Here is a 25,759-nt window from a genome sequence, read left to right on the forward strand (position 1 = left end):
AATAATTACGTACATTTTATCTCAGTTATAAATTTGCAAGTGAACGTTTGATTTTATTAGAGGTCTGGGGTGTATAATATGTATTGTTTTTGGTATTGGTATACTATTTTCAATTTATATAATATTGGCATAATTATTATAGTCCTGACGCGATCTGTTGCTAATACTAAACACTGCAATGGCGTCATGACATTAGATTAATAAGTTATTCATTCATCTCACATAATCAAAATACGACTGGTAAAAACTTAATTCAACCGGTGTGTGTCCATCAGTTCATTCAAAACATAAATACAATATATCACCTTCTGTGACAAAACGGTAGGTTAAGGTCAGATATTTTAAAATGTGAATGCAAGTCGGTTTACTATATAAATAATTTGATTACTTAATACCAATATTTTAATTATAATTATGCCCGATAATGAATAACTTGCAGGAGCCAAAATGCTTCATGCATAAATATTATAAGTACTAACAATATTAGGAATGTACCTAAGTATCTAGATATTGATTGAATTTACGTTTTCATGGTGATTGTAGATCTATCTCTATATATATAAAAATCTCGTGTCACGATGTTTGTGGTCGAACTCCTCCGAAATGGCTCGACCGATTTTTATGATTTTTTTTATGTATATTTTGGTAGGTATGAGAATAGGTCAACAAGTATATTTCATACCGCTAGGTGACTAGGGTATCTCTATCCAGAAAATTTTTTCTTTTATTTTTTTGAAAATTTCTTTTTGTATTTTTTTTATTATTTTGCATCAAAAAATACCTATAACCCCAAATTTTCACCCTCCTACCCCCACCCTCCCATTTTTTAATCGCGATTTTATTATTTTTGTATGAACAAATTTAACCGTCGTTCGTATTTCAAACAGGACGAAATTATTTATGTTGTTGAATGACAGATGGCGCTACGTCCGAGAAGAATTCAAGAGAAGCGTCGCGTCATTTTGACATTTCATTCGGCATATCACAACGCAGTGCGTGCAAAATTTTGTATGATTTATTTCAATTTATCTATTTTTATGTGCGTGTATTACAGTGCACAATGCCATCAAGACGCAAGGGGGGCCATTTTGGCCGTCGAACGAATAAAGCAACAAACATGCGAAATAGTAGAGCAGAAAGAACAGACGAACAAATCCAACAAGATAACAAAAACGTGCGTGTAAGCATGTTGCAATTGCGTGCATCCCAATCACAAGAGGCACGAGCTGAACGAAATCAACAACGACAATTGAAACGGAGCCAAGCGCGCCGGTTCGTAGTTAACACACGCAGAGCAAATGACCGACAACGCCAACAAGTACATCGAACATTTACATCCGCTTCGTTCCTTCGTCTCGCATTCGAGTACGAGCCAGATATTGAATATTCCGCTCATCCGAAAGTGCTGATTGGTGCTATGGACAGAGAATGTCCCCATTGTCATGCGCTCAAATTCAAACATGAGTCAGCCGGGATGTGTTGCGCATCAGGAAAAGTGCAACTATCAGAAATTGAGATACCACCAGAACCATTGAACGGCTTGCTCATCGGCACGGTTCCAGATTCAAACCTGTTCCTGAAGTCCATTCGCACATTCAATTCATGCTTCCAAAAGACTTCATTCGGAGCAACAGAAATAGTTCACAATACTGCGGCAAATGGTCAACAATTCCATTCTACGTTCAAAATCAAAGGCCAAATATACCACAAAGTAGGCTCATTGCTGCCAATGCCAAACGAACCACATACATTTTAACAAATCTACTTCATGGGCGGTGAGAACATCAATCATGTGGATGCACGTTGCGGCTACAATAGCCTCAATTCGCCTAATGCCAGGCGCATCGTCGGCGAACTGGACGCCCTGTTGAATGAGCACAATGAATTATTGAAATTCTTCAAAAAACACATGCACGAATTGCAAAGTGACAATCACGCTATTGTCATCAATCCTGATAAAACACCAGCTGGAGAATACGTGCGTCGATTCAATGCGCCTGTTGTTGACGACATTGCTGGAATCATGGTTGGCGACCGCACATCGACGCGAGAAATCGTGATTCGAAGAAGAAACAATAATCTGGAGTTCATCGCTGACACACACCGTTCATACGACGCTCTCCAATATCCGCTAATTTTCTGGAAGGGACAAGACGGATATTGCATAAACATTAAACAACGAGATCCTGTCACAGGTAATTCATTCATTATGAACATCATTACTCATTTTGAATTGAGAAAATGAATGGTTGATGTTTTTTTGTTTTTATCGGCGGTCATCGTCTACAGCGCTCTATTCCTCTTTCTGTCATATATCCCATCCCCACACACTTACGATACATTCGTTATTTTTTATTTAACAACCAAAATATTCACTAGAAATAATTTATATGGCAGAACAACGTTTGCCGGGTCAGCTAGTACAATAATATAATTACAGGGGTAGTCGACCTGGTCCCTACCACCCACTAGTGGGCGTTCAAGCTTACATGGTGGGCGGTAGGGGTTTAAAAAACATTTTCATTATATTTTCATAAAATTCCCCGTGACAATTTAAATTTCAGAAAATATACTATTTTTATCACCCTCCGAATTAATTTAATCATTAACGATTAAATTAATGAAATGTAATTTAATCAGACTTCATGCTTCTATGTATTCAAAGTACTTATAAATAAAAATACCTATAGATTTAACTACAGTAAGTTGTTTTATAAAAATTTATTCTGCCAAACTTAGTGAAAGTCTGACATAAAGTATTTGGTAAGTAATTATTATTATATGCTTTAACTTGCTGTAACTCTGTTTTATAAATTCTATAAAGTAAAGTTACTTCCCTACTTTATAAATCACCATTACTGTGGAACCGGTGGGCGGTTAGAAATCTTTACTACTAACAGAGATACAAAAGTGGGCGGTAGGTATAAAAAGGTTGACTATCCCTGATATAATATATCCATGCAAATAATAAAATTAGGTGTGTGTTTGTGATTTCGAAATATTTGCCAATTGATCAGTTTTGTTTTTTTTTTGTCATTTTTGCATGTCTGCTCTATTGTAACTAAAAAAACTAATCGACCGATGTTGATGACACTTGAACAGATAACCGATTAAAGACGTCAGTACCAATGTAACAAGAGTTTTATCACGATATGTAAAAAGATTTTAATCGAAGTTAAGATTTAAAAAAAAAACGCACAAACAACAATGCATCATGAGCAGGTAAGGTATTCAGATAGCAGCGGTAGAGTGGTAAGATGGGGTGGGCGCATATATCCAACAATACATTCATTGTATCAATTTGAAAAAAATAACCCTAAACAATAATATATTATTTCTTCATTCTATATGCTTACTTTTTATTTCCGTATTTTAACTTCGGCAAAACCGCTCCCAGTTAAATAAATGTAATAAAAAGATGTATTAAAAAAATAAGAAATTATCAAACATAAAATTCGACAAAGATCGTATGTCGTCAGTTAGAAATGCGTACCTACTATTACCTCCGATCCAAATTCAGAATCTTCCTTGATTATCTAGCCGCCCGAAGAGCTAGTCGCATTTAAACATTTTACAACGTTTTTATTAGCTCATATTCTTGTTTGTCCGGTGGTTTTTTGTCCAGTACAAATCTTGCAATCGATCTTTAACTAACTTTCCGACTAGCTAGACATTTGAAACTTTTAGAATATATCAGAACACGATGCCGATGCATTATTTTAATACTTTTAGCCATCTTTAAGCAGAATTGAATTCATTTTCAGTCAATTCTGTTTGTTATGGAAAGTTATTTAGCAGAAAAATCCGTAAAAAGTAAAAGACTATTATTGGTTGCTAAGGAGGTGGTCCTAGCAATTAAATTATTAATATATACGTGCGTTACTATGGAAATCAAAATGAAATGTCAAAATGACATTTCAGTATTCTATATTTATTTGTATGTTTTTTATTTACTTCATATCAAGTACAAGTTTGAGCATATTGAGCATAATTCAACAGAAATTTTAAAAACGTTGTATATAAAAAGTTATTTTTATCTTGTAATTATTTACCAGTTACCTCGTAATACTCGTGTGCCCAATGACATTCCATGTCCATATCTAAAATAATAGAGGCATTGATTTAAATACCCTAAATAAACATTTTTCTTCCTAAACTGAATACCTATTAACTGGAGTTATTTCGAGGCAATTCGAGTCGTTTCCAACTATTTGGTCAGGGTTGAAGCTGGGTTGAATGCGCCGAAACTCAACAAGCAGTAGTTTATATAATATCTTTCTGAATGTGTAAATGTTAACTGTAAGAAAGGAAATCGCAGGCTGATATAAATGTTTTTTTTTCCATATACATACAGCAATCTGGTTAGTCGATTCGGTTCGCATATTGGAAAGCTGAGAGAAGTTATTGCAAGTAAGAATTTCATCAGACCTTAAAAGTAGGTAGGTCCAACATACGAATATACGACAATATATTATCATTTTTTATATCGTGCTTACTTGCACAATCAGAAGTTGGATAACTTTCAATAATATCTACCTAATTAATAAAAAAAAACAATACATAATAACATGCTTTTTTACAATTTGATATATCTGTAGTAGATGGTCAATTTTTAATAAGTGCAAATTGGTATTTATCATTAGAAAACTTTAAACCTTTTATGTCAAAACTCGAAAAGAATATGCAATGGAAAAAAGTTTATGAAACTAAGGCTAGTAGCAGATTTATATTACGTCACGTGAACTCATATACTACAACAATCAGAACATTCAATTATAAGTAATAAAAATCAATAACATAAAAAAACATTGTATTAATAATTATCAGGTATTTATAGGTCGCTTTCAACCCACTACAAACAAAAATATGTGAGATCACGTGACTCAAAAATCTGTAAATATACGGGAAAAGTTATATCACGACCGAGGTTGGCGCTGCGACGTGACATGATTGAAGACTAGAGGTGACTTGTAAAACGACATTGGACACTTCTTGACCGCAGCGCAGAGCTCTAATGGTAAACTCGCATGTGCTCACGTGACGAAATAATAGTCTGTTTCTGCCTCAAACACCAACATTACTTTAATTGTTTGGATTGACAAACGAAAGAGCTCACAACACCTAGTAAAGTATATACTTACCATTTTGTTGGCGTAAAAATTGTTCATTTTCGGGGGAAATACATCATATTGGAAAAAAATGGAGCGAATGGGAGTTTGGTCTCGCTTTTAAGCTATCGATCACAATATAATTCATGCGAATTATTTCTTAAAACTACGTTATAACTGAGGCACTTCAAAATCAGCCAGTCAAGGGTTGATTCTGTGATCAGTTAAGGTAAATCGAGTTCCATTCGGTCCAATTTTTTTCTACGATATTTTTTAATATGTACTTATATAGCTTTATCAAAATTATTTATTTTCTTTAATGTAGGTATCTCTTATCCCCCGGTTCCATATTCGCGTACAGCTGGTATACTATAATACTAGGTACCAGTGGCGAAGACTCCATACTAGGCGATTATTTAACACCTACCTTCTTAAGAAAAATATTTTTTAATTGCATATTGACATATTTATATACTTAATCACTTCATTATTTTATGTTATATAAAAATAATTTATTTTGCCAACGAGATATGTCGTATATGTAGGAATGTATTACAGTATTACACAGTTTACAAAACAACTGCAAAGGTATTAAAAAATATACCACAGCGCGCCGTAAATAAATAATAAACGCCGCGACGTCTCGACGTAAATAAATCTCCGATTATGTGTAATTATCTCATAATAAATTATACTAATGGTTTTATAAATGCGTTTAAAAATTAATAAATGTAAAAAATCTTAACACCACTGCACATTTATGTACCGAAATATGACTATATTCTAAAACATTAGAGCGAGAGGTTTAAAAGAATACTATTTTATGTAACAAAAATACTTTATGCAGTCATCAAATGTTTAAAATAACTATAAATGATAATAAGGCTTCAAAATTATATAAATAGATTATCTACAACGTTTAAAGAGTGTCCAGGATCATGGTTTGAAAATACAATAAAAACTCAATTTTGACCTACGACGAGCACGTGGGCCGTTAATCGAATATTAATAAACAAGTAAGTATCAGTGGCGAAGGGTGGAGGTAGGCTGTTAAGATCCGCCATAAACAGTGCACATTAAACTTTTTCAGACATAGATATTTGTTTTCGTTGAAATAAGACTACAATTTACAGATAATGTTGGTTAGTTTTTAAAATTCAATTAAACCCTGAGAAACCAAGCCATAATAGATAATAGTCAAAAAATACATGTATATCTATAAAATATCTAAAATTATGCAATTAAATCATACATAACTTTGAATATTTTATAAATAGAATAATATTTTATATATATTATAGTTTGGTTTAGGCAGGGCTTAATGAATTAAAAAAAATAACCAAGAATATGTGCAATATGTATTTTTAATCCAACAAAAACAAATAACTATGAATGAAAAAGTGTGCACAATTTTGTCGTATTGCCCAAATTAGACTAAAACTATTATGGTTTCGTTTAGGCAGGGTTTAGTTGATTTTTAAAAACTAACTAACACCATCTGTAAATTGTAGTCTTAGTTCAATAAAAACAAATACATATGACTAAAAAAGTTTAGTGTGCACTATTTATAGCGAATCTTAACAGCCTACCTCCACCCTTCGCCACTGGTAAGTATAGATTGTTTTTATAAATAAAAATAAATTTTATCTAATGATTTTTGATGGGTAGGGGAGAGTGGGTCACAGTGGATCATTTTTTTTCTGAAGTCTTACAATTCCGAATTTTATGGCCAAATAATTAATCTCTGAAATTAAATCATAATATGAGTATCCAATCTTCAAAGAAAAGGGCATTTATTGGCGAGTATTACCTAAACTTCCAAGATATAACCACTTTAAAAAAAAAATGGGAATGATCCACTGTGACCCGGGAATGGGTCACTTTGGATCAATACATGGGTGACAGTGAATCGACTAGGATACACTGGATCTATAAAAAAAATACAGTAAAAGACAACAATTTCCATATTATTACTCATTTATTTGTACTCTTATATAAGTACATAGTCTTTTATTACATATTCAGAACAGTTTTGTAATTTAAAAAAATAATGTTAAGGTTTAATTTGCGATCAAAAATGAAATTAACGTAAATTTGTGTTGGAAAAATTAATGTCAAATGGATAGTTTGATACATATATTGTTTTCTCTTTGTGCCAGAAAACTTAGGTTTTGGTAAAATCATCAGTGCAACCGTGGCAATATCGGGCACATTTGGCTTAGTTTCTCATCCGTTCTTCAGTGTGAAGTCCGATACTACTGTCCAACAGCATCTTCTTGGCTACGTGCTAAAACTGTGAACTAACAACCTCCTCCCATTTTTAACCGCACTCTGATTGAAGCGCCTTCCAGTTAGCCACGAGTTGTCCACGTGTTAAAACTGTGAACTAACAAGCTCCTCCCACTTTTAAACGCACTAGCGACTTCCGGTTATTGCCTAGATCTTCTTGTCGGACAGTAGTTTTCTTTACTCGATTGCGAGGCATTTTTACCTACGAAAAAAGAACAGATTAGCTTCATGGGTTACACTGGATCAGCGATCCACTGTGACCCAAAACGAAATGATTCACTGTGACCCATTGGCGGTTATGGTAAAAAAAATATAACAAAAAAAAACTATTTAACTCAAAGACAAAACAACATAGTTAACAACGGATTAAAGACATAACAAGCGTAAAACAAAATATAAACATTTACATTTTTTATTCACTTAGAGACAAAACAAATTTTAAAACCACGTGAAAAAATAGTTTTGTTACTTACCTACTGACCGGAGTGTGACAGCACATCTTCCCGCTTTGATACCGCGTCAGCGACTAGTGCGGAGGAGAGGAGTATGGACGAGCGGTAACCATGCGTTCGTTTGTTTGCGTAAGCGTTATACAAATTGAGTTATAGTGAATAATCCACTGTACCCCGTGATTCACTGTGACCCACTCTCCCCTATACATGTTTTGAAAAATACGTAATTTAAACACATCGCTCATTTTTATGTCGTCAATGAGTTTTTGAAGTTTCATTGAATTAGTGTGTCGTTGTCATTTACTAGTGTGTATCTATTCATTAGTAGTAAATATCGTACTATTCTCGTAAGTATACCTAACAAGTGTGCTCTTATTATCAGATCTCCACAGCCTACCTCTTTCCAAAAGTCACCCTTCGCCACTGCTAGGTACTGTAACACCCGCTACCTAGAAAGCCGCACATCACAATACTTTATATTACGAGGGTGGGTCAATAAGTCCTTAGAAAAGCCGACAAGTGGCGCGACTAGTACTGTAAGCGGTTTGTTTTCATGCAGCGGCACTACCGATTCAGTATGCTGCGAAGTTTCAATCAGATTGGTCGGGTTGTTGTGTGTTTTTCGTACATTTAAAAAAAAAATCTGCTTGTGGAAAATGGAAAAATGGAAAATGGAGAAAATTGAGTTTAGAGCTGTTATTAAACATTTTAATATAAAAGGGTTAACAGCAAAGGAAATAAAAAATGAGTTGGATTTAGTTCACGGCATATCTGCTCCTTCACTTGCAACTATTTATAACTGGTTAAATGAATTTAAACGTGGTCGTACATCAACAAAGGATGAACCACGCTAAGGACGTCCTGTAGAGGTGACTACACCAGAAATGATCAATAAAATCCACGATATGGTGTTAAGTGACCGAAGATTAAAGTTGAGTGAGATAATTGAGGTTACAGGGATCTCAAAAGGTTGCGTCATTTCTATTTTACATGACAAATTGGGCATGAAAAATATTTCTGCAAGATGGGTGCCGCGTTTGCTCACAGTCGACAATAAACGCAATAGGGTGGTGGCCTCTAAAGCCCTGTTGTCGCTCATGCAACGCAATCCGGATGAATTTTTTCGTTGCTTTGTGACTGTAGATGAAACATGGATACACCACTATACTCCCGAGACGAAAGAACAGTCAAAGCAGTGGATTGCGAAGACAAACCATGTCCAAAGAAGGCGAAAACCGTAAAATCAGCTGGTAAGGTTATGGCTACTGTATTTTGGGATACACGTGAAATTATTTTCGTTGACTATTTGGAAAAAGGAAAAACAATAACAGGGGATTATTATGCATCTTTATTGGACCAGCTAAAAAACAAAATTGAAGAAAAATGGCCTCATTTAAACAGGAAAAAAATCCTCTTTCATCAGGACAATGCCCGTGTTCACACATGTTTACGATCAATGGCTAAAATTGAAGAATTGAAGTTCGAATTGGTCGACCACCCACCGTATTCGCCAGATTTAGCCCCCAGTGACTTTTTCCTTTTCCCAAACTTAAAAAAATGGCTAAGTGGACAAGGTTTTTTTGCAAATGAAGAAGTCATCGATCGGACAAATGCTTATTTTGAGGACCTTCCGAAAACTTATTTTTCTGACGGTTTAAAAAAATTGAGAAACGTCTAACCAAGTGTATTGAGCTCCAAGGAGATTATGTTGAGAAATAAAAAAAAAATACAAAAATAAAAACTGTTTTAATGCTTTTTTCTAAGGAATTATTGACCCACCCTCGTATTATATGTTATGCTTCTTTCTAGCAAGTAAGTTGCCAAAGTGTGCGTTTTGGACAACTAGCTTACTATGCCAAGCTAAGGCTTAAAGGTAAATTACCATAATGTTATGCATTCAGGCTTTTGTCATGCTGCATAATACAGGTATATTAAGATATAACTACGAATAGTAACTATTCAGTTAATATAACGCAGTGGTAAAGCGACTTGTTATGTCAGAGTTGAAGTTACACAATGATTTTCCACCAGAGAGAGCACGTACCGGTTAATAAATTATAATTGAGCAGTATTTTTTAACATTTGCATTTAAACTGGCGACGGCCTGTTAATTTTTTTTTTAATTCGGCAAACGCATGCTAAAGCGGTGACAATACCTACATTATATTCAATTATAGTAATAAATTCTGAATCAATTAAAAATGTAACAACCTCGTAATAATATGTTACGTCAAAATTGGTTCAATGCGCGAAGAAAGCCGTCATCTATGAGCCCTATGCACAATCGTCTGTCATAATTACAACAAAATTACAACAAAACACTATGCAGAAAGCCTTTCATAGTTATGATCGAGTTGTCTATGGTCCACCAAATCTGCAATAGCTTCGTTCTGTTTTTCTATTGAAAATATTACCATATATAAAAATTCTCTTTTTCATAATTTAGATAAATTATTTTGTAATTGTTAAACGATGACAAAAATATGAAAAATATACAAAATAAATTCAATAACTATAAATACACAATTAATATTTAATAAAAATGAATAAATGTCTCCGCAATTAGTGAATAATATAAGTTATTTTTTGACCATGTTTTTCCCGATACGGTAACACTTGCGTTGAAATGTCAGATTTTGTCATTTACAATTATTACAAATATATGCCACGATGTGAATAATTATATAGAGTGATTAAAACTAATATTACCATGTTGGTGTGTAGGTAACTAAGTACTTATATATTTCAACTACCTATCTATTGGTTTAATATTACATAAATATCTAAATCTGAATAAGAAAAGTTAATTCATAATTCATTGACACTGACATTTCAATTCGATAATCGGTTTTACTAAATTAAGACATGCACAGAATCAAGAAAATAAAGGAAAATGTGTCGTATTAAATGTCACGGATATTTAATAGTTGTTCAATACCCATATTGAGATCAATTGTTAAATGAATTTGAGTGTATTGGCCGTTTTAAAGCCACGTCAATTTATTTTGACAGCAGCTGTCAGTGGTAAATGACAATACGGAAGGGGGGCAAGGGGGCGAGTTCATAACAAAAGTAGTCTATGGTTAAGGATTCCTTATCTCTATAATCTATAGTTAACATATGGATTTCGGCTACTTACAATTTTTACTGTTATTTTATGGTAAGTACGAATTGAGCATCGGGCTCTGTGACGATAACGCATTTGTGACGAGTTTAGATTGAGCCAAGCAGTAACGTTTCGACCAACACAAAATTAATGCGAACTGAAATACCCAACGGGTGTGGAGTAACAGGCAACCGATATCGAGTGTAAGGAATGTCATTCTAAGCTTGTCCTTTGTCTGAAAATGCTCTCGGTTTATGCACTGACGCTCATTCAATATTGGTGTATTTGAAGGTTGCAACACACACTATTGCACGTCTATAATGTGTTTCATTTTTATAGGACACACACATTCAAAACCCTGCTTCATAATGTAGTGTATTGGGGTATAGCCTATCTGAATTATATCATAATCTATGGATTGATTCAATGAGCAATGCTTGTTTTTAAGCCCGTTAATCTTCATATTATCGTTGGTGTTTTGTAAAAAGGGCGAATTAAACAAAGAACTATTTTACAGGAGGATTTTTAACTTTTGAGATTTATTTCTTTATTACCTGTGGATGATAGGCATTCTTATATAATATTTTAAAAGGCCTAATATATCACATTCGCTCTTTATTCGTAATTTTAATTAATTTAATTTTAGTCGATTATCGTTTTTAAGTACTTTCCAGTGGAGATACAAATTTGTCGTTTTTACACAACAAAGCTAGTGGGGTACATATTGTATTTTCATTAAAATCTTGATTTCGCCAAAATGGTTGATTCGCCCTTTTTGCAAAACACCGACGTTATGTTCTAACCCTAACGTTTTGGACCTTTCATAAGTTTATGGTTTTATAAACACGTTATAGCAAATATTTATACTTACAATAAACTAGCTGAAGTAAACGGCTTCGCACGATGTCAATTCATTGATCGATATACATTTATCTGACTTAACAAAACAATAATAATTACATTATTCAATATTAAAATACCTGTAACTAGGCATGCAAGATGTCAAAATGAAAATAATTCTGACGGCCAAGTCAAATCAAAGGACAACACATTAAAATCGCATCTAAAATAATAATACACAAACTTTATCTGTCATGTAAATTCAAAATTGGAATTGACAGGAAAAATAATTTGAAAAAATCAGTTAGGCCTAGGGAATCCAATCACGAGCCAAAATTCTGATCCCGGAATTACAATTTGACAATCCCGGGATTGGCATTTTTTCCATTGTTGAAATCCAACATTGATAAAATCGGTCAAAAATAAATCTAGTATAATTTATACTATTTAAGACATTTTATTGTTAATATTGTATACGTTCAATCTTGGAAATACATAAGTTTAATGGAGTAAATAATACTGTAATATAAATAATAATGTGAATTTAATTTGAGATTGCTGTTTCTGATAGTAAAGACTTATGAATGGGTTAGCGAGATTTAAAATGGCCTTTCCGCTTCATAAATCTAATTAGTCAGCCAAATATGAAACTGTCGTAACACGTATGAGATCATAGTGGAATTACTTTGTTAATAGTGCGAAGCATTGTTTTTTTTCAATCTTTCTCACTTTTATTAATTTATGTGAAAAAATAAAATGAATCGGCAACTTACACATGGGTATAAATCAAACTTCATTCAAACTCAATTTATTTATAATGTAGTTATTTGTTATTAAAAGTATTTTTTCTGTTATATTTCAGTTTTTATTTTATTTTCCATAAAAATTGATAAAAAAATCAATCCCGAAACTTTCGGGATTATGTTTATCAATCCCGGTATTCATATGTATCGAAAATAGCTCGGGATCCCGGGATTGGAATCCCTAGTTAGGCCCAAGTAGGAAAAGAAATCAAACCAGTACTTCTTGTAAGTATTTTATTCCTCAACGCTTCAGCAAAAAAAAATACCCAGTTCAACTTAACGGAATACGGATCCGATGTGCTACGATATAAGTTGATTTAATTTACCGTCGTGATATAATTGAATTGAACGTTGGCGGGACTGACTCTTCTGAAACCGGTTTCGCATAACGGTGACATATGAAAACAGCATGTAGGTATGTATTTCCGATAAGCGACTACCTACGATTATATAGTTAAATTTAAGTATTTCGAGCAACAACATAAAGTTATGTAATGAGTATATATAAACGAAAATATCAACCTCTCAGTATTCAAAATTTATGGCTACCCAACTATAATAAATTATTGATATTTGTATACAATATAATATACCCAATAATATGTAGTTACAACACACTCGTTAAATGTGAGTATGATTGATTATATAATTAAGTATGTATTACGTGTCATAATTATCATTGTTACATAGGGAGACGATTTATGGATAGATCCAGCAGGGATATTATTCAACTTCAAGTAGGCTGTAATTTACTGTTTAGTATCAAAACTGAAAGCATGATGCATTTATCTTGAAACTATTCTACTTAGAGCCTACTCAAAGACGAAAGGTTCTTGAAAATTTAAGAAGTTAAAATTATCAATTACCTCTTAACTCGAGATGTTTATAGCTTAGCCAAAGATCAAAGCGTGTTTGTGTATAATTTAATCAAGAGAGTATGAATATTGAACGTGTATTAAGGTTTAAGTATATATCGTGTATTGCATAATAAGGACCTTAATTTCAAAACAATTTCAAATACTATGAGAAAACCAATGCGATATGAAAACGAGCATGTTGGGCATAATACTCGGTATCTTTAAAAACCGTATTATATTACAACAGAATGTACATGGGAACGGAAGGCTATTGATGCCGGATTGAGATGTGGTGTTGGCGCCGAATGCTTCGTATTTATTGGACGGAGTACAGGACGAACCAGTCAATCATTTAAAGACTGCATATAAAGGAACGGTTCTCGACAATTAATTCTGAGACGAATTCTGCAGTTTGTTGGACATATTATTGTCCAACGCGAACCTGATAACCTGGAGGCACTGGGGCACCATTCATTCTGCCATGCGAGAAGCGGAAAATCGAGAAGGATGGAAAGTCTCGGTCGCTAAAAGGATGGTAAAATTAAAAAGTGTTCACGATCCTCAGCCATGAGTGTACGACCAAGAAGAGTACAATGTCACTCATTACACTCTTCAAATTATCATTCTACTGTGCGGAGTCTACTGCGTGACGGTAAGAAGAAATTACGCATCCGTTTAAAGCGCCAGGATTCACATCTTCTCTTTTTCTCACTCCTGCGGCAGGCCGTGAGTGATACAATGCCAATTTATTTATTTGAAAACAACTTTCATGTAAACTGGTTAAGGAAATAAAAATAGGAATCGTTATTGCATCCACTTCAAAATCTCAATGAGATCATTCTTTCTTTTTAACAATACAACCAGCTCTAAGACCCAATGACAGTAGTGTAGTGAAACAGTACTGTAGATAGTAAGTACCTAATAGAAGCGAAAGAATCACAAATATCCAGACATTAAGAAAATCACGTAAATATATTGTGACCCCGAATGAAAAACCAGCGTCTTACGCACTAGACTACAGTTAGGTAAATTATGACTGAATTTACACGCTTTTTACATTTTCACGGCGCAATTTCTATGAGCCTGTAGTGCGGTAGACCAAAATCTCGCGGTCGATGCGTTGGACATGCCCAATCTATACAATTATGTGCTTAGTGGAAAAGCTTGTTACCAAAGTAGGCGGTGTGATAATTTTAGTGAGCAAATATATACTTATTTTATATTATAAACCTCAATTCAATTTTTATACAAGCCTACAACATCAATTTGGCGCGAAAACTCAGTGGCTGTAAGACCAAATAATTACAAGATAAAAAGAATTTTTTATGTACAACGTTTTTAAATTTTCTGTTGAAACATATAAACTTGACTTGACTAGCTTAAACGATCAAAAAAAATGTACTTGATAGAAATACTGAATACATATAGAATACTGAAATGTCATTTTGACATTTCATATTGATTTCCATAGTAACGCACGTATATATTAATAATTTAGTTGCTAGGACACCCTTAGCAACCAATAATAGTGTTTTACTTTTTATAGATTTCTTCCGAAATAAGTTTTCATGCAAAACAGAATTAACTGAAAATGAATTCAATTCTACTTAAAGATGGCTAAAAGTATTAAAAGAATGCATTGGCATCGTGTTCTGATGTATTCTAAAAGTTTCAAATGTCCAGCTAGTCGGAAAGTTAGTTATAAATCGATTGCAAGATTTGTACTGAATATACAACCACCGGACAAACAAGAATACGGCCTAATAAAAACGTTGTAAAATATACATAAGTAAAGACTTATAAAGATAAGACACTTGTTAGCTATACGGCCGCTTTCTGATTGATTGTGATTAGATTACTAAAATTTTACTATCCGGATACACTTGGATGATAGTATTAGACATTGGGCTTTACGGAATACGTAACCTTCTTTGGTTACAATTTTTGAAAAAATCGTTTTTCGAAAATCATTCATGCGTGGTTCTTTAACGTGATTATCATACATTAAAATAAGTATCTAACTACATGATACAAGAACACGTCCTATTGAGATAGTTGGTTATTTTTTTAATTCATTAGGCCCTGCCTAAAGCAAACCATAATAAATAAAAATCTAGCTATCTATAAAATACCTAAAATTTTGTTAAATTTATTGACATACTTACTTCTAGATATTTTATACGTAGATGAATATTTATCATTCATCTATTACGGTTTGGTAGGTAGGGTTTAATTGATTTTTTTTAAATTATCTAACACTATCTGCATTTTGTATTCTTAGTTCAATGAAGACAAATACATTTAAAGGACGGAAATCTAGCGTAAGAATACAGACGCATTGGCGAGAAAAAAAACATAGTGACGTACTTATATAAATTAACATTATAATGCAGATAGTGTTTATTTTTCCGTCACTTGCATCTGTATTTATACACAAATAATAAAACTTTTATGGGATGATTCTGAGAGATTAAACTTTGTCATTTCATTTTTCACACACATCGTCAATCTGTCTAAATGGATATTGTCGTGGGTCCCAGATTCGAATCCTGCGTCTGGCAAAAACACAATATATTATTGTTATATATAGTTAGATTATGGACCCAATAGGTTGAGCAAGTGACAAGTGACTAACATCAATTTCTCATAAAAACAAACATATGTGAATACAAAATTCCACCCTCTGAATGCCCATAGTATGATCTTCTTTCGGACTTTTTTTTTCTTTTAGGATAATCGATAAATCTGGATCTACTTGTCAACATGCTGTTTTAAAATTCATTATAACGTCATTGTTTTTCGCAGTTTTTTTCGGTTACTAAACATTGATAGATCATTATTATAACCAATATGTATATTATATGTGTTTTATTTTTACGCAAAAATTAATAATGTTTAAACAAAACACACCACCATTTGACCGATACCCTTAAATGCCAGTGGCGCACCCAGGATTTAATATTGGGAGGGATCCAAGGTGGAGAATGTAAATTAGTCATTTAGGCTCTTTTTCTTCTTCACAGCCTAATTTATCGTTTATCGGTCTTTTGTCTATTGCACTCGGTGTACGTACACCATGGTCCCCACATCCTGAAACGGGCCCTCAGGCTAGGATATTTGGCGGGCCCCCTACCTACCGCTAAGATTAAAGGCAGTGTGAAACACTACATTAACGTTTTTCAAATTGTGTTTTAGTTCAAATTAAGGGTAGTTATACAGTCAATTATTGGCGATTTTTAATACATCCACTTTAATAATGGAGCTGTCGAGTATCGACACATAATAATCAAAAAATATATTGCACAATTATATAAGTAATTGAAAATGTTTATGGCCATGAAGGATAATAGCGCCGCCGGCGACTTTTTTTACTATTAAAGCTAATTTATAATGTGTGTTTATCTCACTTATCTGGTCAACCAGACACGCCGGGCCCCCAGGCTAGAGCCCTATCAGCCCTCCCCAGCCCATGACCTACACCACCTGACCTACATCTTAGGGATTGGGTTTCTAAAAAAACCTGACATCAGTGTTTCGATTTTTTTTAAAAATTAAAGGGGCCCTTGCCCCCCCCCCCCCGGGTGCGTCACTGTTAAATGCAAACACATCAAACAATTGTTTTGTATCAAGACTTCGCCAAATTTAACGAACTCACTAGTTTATTTTAAATAAATACATCAAGTTTGTCAAAAAATGACTTCTTCCATAGGTGGTCAGAATTCCCCCCTCGCCCCTACGCACTAAATAATCTCCAAATAAGGAGTTTTCGCCACTCTATACATGTATTGTAATGCCATTTGGGATGACATGCGAATGTCACGTGAGTTATGTCAATGGAGCCACATTGTCATAGCTTTACTGCAGAAGATTAAGAGGTGAACATTGCGGGGTTTCAGTGAATAACTCAATAAAAGAGTTGCGAAATCGCCTGAGAAGTAAAGGAGGTCAGTGAAAAATTCGCAAGACAACGCCAACAATCGACGTTTTTAAACGAACCTCGCAAAAGCCATGGTGCTATAATAATATGTAAGTAATTTGTTGTACAGAGTAAGCCAGAAGTCGTTTTTTAATCTTTCGGTATTTTTATTTAAAATTTTGCAAACGGATAAAAATCATTAAATATTATTTCTAAAATCAGCGTTCTATTGTTTTAAAGCTTCTATGAAATAGCGCAGTATACGTGCGCCAGTAACAAGGGGTAGATGTAGGCTGTTAAGATCCGACATAAATAGTGCACACTAAACTTTGTCAGCCATACGTTTCTGTTTTTTAACTAAGACTTCAATTTGCAGATGGTATTGGTTAGTTTTAAAAATTCAATTAAACCATGCTTAAACCAAATATTCAAATTGTTGTCTTAGTTAAATGAAAAGAAGTACATGTGACTGACAAAGTTTAGTGTGCACTATTTATGTCAGATCTTAAAAGCCTTTCTCCACCCTTCGCCACTGACGTGCGCTATTTCTATGCAGGCCCGCTCCTCTGGGAAATAAAGTTTCAAGTTATATAATAATTAAGTATTACTTTGCTATTCTTTATTAGGCATAAAGCCCACCAAAAAAGCGTTCGGTGCGCTCACTACTGAGTAGGCCCCCTCCCACCCGCGCATTACCCTTCACCTATGTAATAAGGGGCTCAAGGAGCACAAAATAATTATTATTATCAGCGTCTCTCATAACAAAGCAATAAAAAATTTATTAAATTTCTCGGGGCTTGTAATTAATATCGGACACGCAATAACTAAACAAAGAGTTCACTGTTCTTAAATAATGGCTTCTCGCCCGTCTATCGACGACGCTTCGAGGAGCGTGATTTTGCTTGCCGTGTGCAATGAATGGACTACGTTGTATTTTCGTTAATTCGTATCGCTGAGAAGCCAAAAAACGGTGACTCATGGGGCAGGCGGGCACAATGCGTCGTCAAATCCAGTGTGCGCTGGCGTATTTGATTACGTTGTATTTTAGATGATTCACATAGAAAATGCCCGAGCGCCCCGCAAGCCTGCTTTAGTGGACTTTATGCCTTTAGAGTTGCTATTTAACTTATTCGGCGTGAACGGTTGTTTGTATCTGTTATCGCTTAAGTTAATAATCACCTAGTCTAATAATTAGCCCTTTATTAAACCCGTTTTTTTAATTGAGTTATTATGTCAGTATGTATAATAGAATAATTACTTATTTAAATATTAAATATTTTATTATATAAAAGAGCCCGTGCTTGCAAAGCGTATACTGGGGGTAATTTACACGACACGTTTTTTATAAGTACATTGTTTAAAAAAAATCTGTAGGTGTCTGTACTACTAACTGTATTATATATAAAAAAAAAACATTTTAAAACTGTTAATGGGTCCTACTGTGCCTAGTTAAATTATTGAATAACATTACTGATCTAACAAGCAGTTTTGATTGAAGTGTGTAACAGAAATTAAACAATTTGAATGATCGATCACAATATTTGTATATATCTCTACACAATATACAAGGTATGTAGGTACCAGGTTACATAATTTTGAATTTCGAATGATTACTGTTTTCTATAGACATGTTTACATACATATTATTATTTTATTAACAAGCTGTTTGTTTGCATTGATGTAATATCGTTAAACGATTTAACATTATCTGCAATACGTAGGTCTTAGGCGTAAAACCCACTTAACGCAGCAAGTGGGGCTCTCGCGCAAAATTTCACAAGTGGCGCGTAAATCATCGAAAATACAACGTAATCAAATACGCCAGCGCACACTGGATTTGACGACGCATTATGCGCGCCCGCCCCATGAGTCATCGTTTTTTGGCTTCTCGGCGATACGAATGAACGAAAATACAACGTAGTCCATTCATTGAACGCGGCGAGCAAAATCACGCTCTGGAAGCGTCGTCGATCGACGGGCGAGAAGCCATTATTTAATAACAGAGAACTCATTGTTTAATTTTATTGCGTGTCCGATATTTCGCTGGTAGAATAATGTCATCGTGAATATTAATTACAAGCTCCGAAATAATATAATATTTTTATTGCTTTGTTATGAGAGACGCTGATAATAATAATTATTTTGTGCTTCTTGGGCCCCTTATTACATAGGTGAAGGGTAATGCGCGGGTGGGAGGGGGCCTACTTAGTAGTGAGCGCATCGAGCGCTTTTTTGGTGGGCTTTATGCCTTACTAGTAAAATTTCCTGACATAATAAATAATAACACATAAAAAAGAACCTGTAAATTTCAGTACATACCCAATATTGTGTTCGCGATGTTTTTTATTTAAAATTAACAACTGTGTGAGTTTGATTGATATTGGTATTGTTTGCAAATTTTTGACATATATTTACCATTCCTTTTTAAATAAAATACCAAAGACAAATTTCTTTTGGAACGAATTCTAACGATATTTCGACATAATATTATAATATGTAGGTAGGTAGCAAATATAGACAGACAATTGCCATTTAAAATATTTCAATATGCCTTACTTTTCTTTATGGTAGGTACTCCAATACCGAAGCGTGGATAATAAATGAGTAAATGACAATACAATCTGCCCAAAGTGCCACAAACGTACCTATCTGAAAAACTTATGGAAGAGCCACAGTCGGTACAGTGAATACGTCATATATAGATATGCTCTTAGATACAGAGCATCTTCAGGAATATTCTATGAATGACTACTTATGTAACAATGTTATGTATTTTTTAGAACAATTGGTTAAATTTTCCTTAGCTCTACTTATTCTCAATGTAAGTATACATTCATCGTTGATTATTATTGTTCACGTTCTATATTGTGGTAGATATGTTTATATCAAGCATTTATATCGCAGAAATATCACTCCACAATACTACAACGTAGGTATATTTTCAACAGACTCTCTACATTCTACAAGTAAAAGTCACCGCATGCTATTGACACATAGGTAGGTACATAACATACATGCTGTCGAACAAGAGCTTCTTGTTCACGTGTTAAAACTGTAAACTAACAATCCCCTCCAGTGCAGCGAATCACACTTCCGTTTTCAAATGAATAACGCCCCCAAATTTATCATTTCAATTTACGCTCCCGTGGTGTATGGATCTGTCAATTTACGTAATTTGAAGCTTTTTATAATAAAAATATGTATAAAACGATCAGGAGTGACGTTAGAATTATTATTAGTAAACTTTTGGTTTATTGCGAAGAAGAAAATGAGTCGCATATAAAAAGAGAGTCGATACATTATTTAAACATGGCTCTAGCACGCGTTGCCACCATGCCAGGTACGTCACTGAGGAGTCTTCTACATGCGACTACAGCGACTTCATGTTTCTTGTTGTCGGACAATACACATACTATTGTAGTTCCATATGTGTTTGCTCTACAAAAATGTTAGTGGGACTGTACCTACAAGTTTTTGAAATATGTATATGCACCAGAAGGAACCTGCAGAGTGATGTTGGCACATATATAAATTGGTACGCAAAACTCGCAGGAGGTGGCGGGGCGGACTGGTCCCGCGGATCGGTCAATAATTTACGCCGCAAGAGGAGGTGGCACCAGCCAAACTACTTGCATATATCATTTTATTACGATTTGCGGCTGCATATACATGACGGGTGGAGATTGGGTAACTGAAATCATTGGTCAAATCGATCTGAATTATTCATAGCCATCGATCTACTTTTCAAGATAACGACAAGCAAACATTTCACTAGTTCAACATAGCATAGGTAGGACCGTCTGAACTTTTATGTATTTTGGACCAATACCTCGTAAAGTCGTGGGTTTTTTTCACGAGGTTGAGCTAATATAATTGATCAATAACTCTCGCGAAACAAAACATTATTGTTTTGCGCTAGTATACCCAATCATTGAATCGAAAACAGTTTCATGTAAAATAAATAATGGACGTTTATTTATACGTCTCATTCTTTAAAAAATCTGATTTCTATTAAGAATAAGTAATCACAATAAACAGTCAGTCACACGAAATAATATGCGAACCGTATTTTTTCGCATCATTGCGGCCATAAACTGGCAGGTATGTAAGTATTATTTAATCTTAATCTAATAATCCAACCACATATTTTCACAACACGCAACCCTGAATAAAACAGCCGATTTCATAGCATGTCAAGTAGGTATATTTTTTTTAAATTTTGAACAAAAAAAACATAGCTGTCATCACACCAGTTTCCTCCAATAAAAATCATGACAATGTAATATTCATACATACTACATATTATTAGGTATATACGTAATCCTAACTTTGAAGGTATATTATTCGAGTTAAACACGCCAAATATTACATACCATTGGGTGACAAATTATGCTAAAACGAGTTTAGTATAAAACCTATGGTTAAAAATTTGTTGATGTTTATATAATAATATGTAGGTACCTACCTATTCTATTGTAGCGCGCGGTGCTATACTATCGAATCAAGAATCTGGAAATGAAATAACCTACGCATTTGCAAATATCAATCGATATTGTATAATTTGTACTGCAAATAACAAATGATAACAATCATTTAATTCGATCAAAAGAATAAAAAAATGAATAACTAAATGGCAGAGAAAAACTGCAAACAAAAACAGCTAGCGTGCCAGTGTTGCCACTGTTCATATTATTTTAGAAAAAAAATGATTAACACCATTCCCTAAAATAAATCAAGTAGGTGCCTATATGAATACCTACCTGATACAATATGACATAATGTAATATAATAGATACACTACATACCTACACCTTAATTAAAATCACATTTTACAAGACACGGCTTAAGCGTCGGTTTATAATGTCGTGGGGTCCCAGGTTCGAATCTTGGATCTGGCAAATACACATATTGTTTTTCAATTTGTGTTTCGAGTGAGAGTATGGACGTAATAGGTTGAGAAAGTGGCTAACATCCATTTCTCGTAAAAACAAAAATCTGTTTATACAAACCTCCACTCTGTGGAGGCCCATATTATGATCCTATTAGGATCAGACATGGTCAAAAGAAAAAAAAAAGAAGTGCTCATACCAATAAGCCTCGGAACCCTAAACGTGTATAATGAAAATTTTCCGTCATATCCAAGGACCACAAAAACAAGAGGAGTGGCTTGCCTTTGTGAGGCTGTAAGAAACTCTTGAGGTGGAGAATTATGGGATAAACTTAAACAAGTGTTAAATAATATTATTATTTTCAATGTTTACGTCTGTATTGTTAAATTTTGTCACGTAAACGCAACACGCATTCAATCATTGATGATATTTAAGGACATTTAGCGGGCTTTGTATTGCTTGCGTTTCATCAAATCATAGCGAAAGTCTGACTTCAAAGTTTTCATCAATCTATGGTAACCAGATTTCGTATTTTTATCTTATTAATCTGTTCTGTGGTCGTATCTATGAGCCAATCAGGCAATATAATGATAGTACCTATTGTATGAACGAATATTGTAGCGCAGTTCAATCAACAATCAAGAATGGGAGACTGCGCTGGTTAGGTCAGGTGTGCACTATATAAACGTAAACTACCTATATCAACTGGGTCAGCAAAAGGAGTAGCGTCGTGAAATCGCAGAAGAGGCAGGTCTAAGATTCGCTGGTTGGATAGGAGGTACCGATGACTGCTGTAGGTATATCTGTAGTATGAAATTTGAAAGCCGTCACTTTGGATAAGGTCAAGCAGAGAGAATCGTTGGAGGAAACCATGACCAACCCCGTTTTGTCGCATTCCTAATGACTATGATAACGACCGTATTGAGCAGAATTCGCTAAAGGTGCAATAAAATAGACATTTTACAACATTGTTGATTGTGTGTGTGGGCAAACAAGGAAATTAACATTAATTGTACACATTTACCAAATATTTAAGTAATTATATCACTGAGAGTGGAATTTTCGAGGTTTGGTAGCAAGTCCTATTTTGTGTGAATTTTAATTTGGGGTGAAAAAAAACTTTCCTACTTTGTATTCAACTAACCACTATACATACTTTACTAGTCTTACTACATAGATGCGAATAATGCCAAGCTTTGAACTAATGAAAACAATGTCATTCATTAAAAAGTTAAATTAAAATAACGATTCGCAACTTTTGAATTTTTGAGTCTTTTGAAAGTCTAGCTGGCACGTGCAAGTATTCCCGCAAAAATTATGGAGGAATTTCAAATGGGAAATTCACAAACAAACCGCGGAGGAATTTTTAAACCGTTATAAAGAAGTAAAATTTAATAGCAAGGTCACACGAGAGGCTAAATGAAAAATCGTTAAAGACTGCTGAATAATTTACGACCTGCAATCGAAAGAAATTTCAGAAAATATTACAATTCAAAATAACTATTCATTTCAGTATTTACGTGGATTTAATATAATTAATTTACATCTATCTAATATAGATTATATATAATTAATATATAGAGTCTATCATAGTATTTAAATCTACGTATGTTTTGTATTATTCCATTTCGTCTGTAATTTTCTACAAACACGTATCTCAAAAAACACAACTTTTCAGGAGAGGCAAATAACAACTTTATTCTCTCAGTTTTTAATTTAGAAATAAATTTTCTTCTATGAAATAGCCATTTAGTATAATTACACATATTTTCATGAAAAAAATGTTATATTTCTCCAATTTATCGCACTATACTTTCGACCGATCAGTCATATAGTCGGAGATACGAGAATGCGTTGCAACTTTACTGTGAATATTACTGCAGCAAACACGTATCTTGGCTTACGAGAAAGAGCTTCAGTACAATCATCTGTTGGAGTTCAGTATTCTGTATACTTACAAACACGTAACTCAAGATACGAGTTTAAAATATTTATAAAAGTCGTGATACGAGTTTTTGTTATTGCTTAAATATATTATGTTGTAAAGTATGTTTTGAGATACGTGTTAGTGGAATATGTGCGTATTCAAATTCTGAATTCATTACATCAAACAACTCAAAATTGACAAAAATAGAGATAGAAAATTAGCGACGATTTGTAATAATTGTATGATATAAATACTATCGGTTGAAGGTACTTGATAGAATTTGAATTTAAATTATAATGGATGTAAGTATTGTACTATTTCATTTGAGTAAATAGTACAAAACTTAGAATTATAATTGTATAAGTTTATTTTAAATTCGAAATTATTTTCTTAATTACACGAGCGAGGATCAAAAGCTACATTTAAAGTAATTATAAATTACAGATTACATTTCAATACGTACACTAAACGTAGTAAATTTGTAGTGAACAAATAACAGATACTTCCGATTTCTTAGATGGCTGTTGAAAACGGTAGGGACACACGACGTAACATCAGGCCGGTAGCTGTTCTCTCTGCACCAGCAAAAGTTCTGGAGATGATCATGCACAGCATGATTTCTCCAAAAATTGAGTCATTTATAATGAATGAACAGCATGGATTTAGAGCAGGCCGATCAACGGAAACCAACCTGATGGTATTCACTGATTATGTGTCGTCAGTACTAGATAGAGGCAGCCAGGTTGACTGTTCTTACAATGATTTCTCGAAGGCATTTGACAGAGTCGATCACGATATTCTAATGGAAAAACTCCAACTTATTGGATTGTCGGATCGATTTTTAAAGCTATTCGGGAGTTATTTTAGGAACCGTCAACAATACGTTTCGTACGGCCTTTATCAGTCACAGACCTTTTACACATTTTCTGGTGTCCCCCAGGGCTCAAACTTAGGGCCATTGCTGTTCACGATTTTTATAAATGACATAGCATTGGTAATTAAAAGTGCTATGTTTTTGTTGTTTGCTGACGACTTGAAACTCTTCATGGAAGTTGTCACCTTGGACGATTGTCGTCAACTTCAACTTGATATAGATAATATATTAGATTGGGGCAGGCGTAACAAACTGGACTTCAATATTGATAAATGCAATGTTTTATCGTTTACTAAAGCCTCACGAGTATTGTTTTTCCAGTACTCGATGCATGGCAGAGTTCTCTCGCGAATAGCATCTGTAAGAGATCTTGGAATTACATTTGACGGTAAACTGACGTTTAGTGGTCATATAGATACCATTTGTAAAAAGGCGCTAAAGATGTTGGGCTTTGTCTTGCGTACTTCCCGGGTCTTTTCGGATGTTACGGTATTAAAAATTCTCTATAACTCCTTAGTTAGAAGCAGACTTGAGAGTGGGTCTATCGTTTGGGCCCCGCATCAGTTGAAGTACGGCCTTATGGTGGAGAGAGTCCAAAAGAAATTTTTACGACTCCTTTACTTTCGGTTGTATGGATATTATCCGTGGCTCTATCCGACTGATTTTCTCTTAGGGATGCTTACATACTGTAGCTTAAA

The 25,759-nt window shown here is 34.1% G+C and overlaps 1 protein-coding gene across 1 annotated transcript in view; it reads right to left on the reverse strand.

Annotated features, from left to right (window-relative positions):
* LOC147071259 (cell growth regulator with RING finger domain protein 1-like) overlaps positions 1-25,759 on the reverse strand; it is a 130,645-nt gene that overhangs the window by 75,429 nt on the left and 29,457 nt on the right. The window lies entirely within an intron of this gene.

This window comes from Rhyacophila brunnea, unplaced genomic scaffold, assembly GCF_057557595.1.
Source record: "Rhyacophila brunnea isolate RB1 unplaced genomic scaffold, BYU_Rbru_1.0 scaffold_20, whole genome shotgun sequence".
NCBI lineage: Eukaryota > Metazoa > Arthropoda > Insecta > Trichoptera > Rhyacophilidae > Rhyacophila > Rhyacophila brunnea.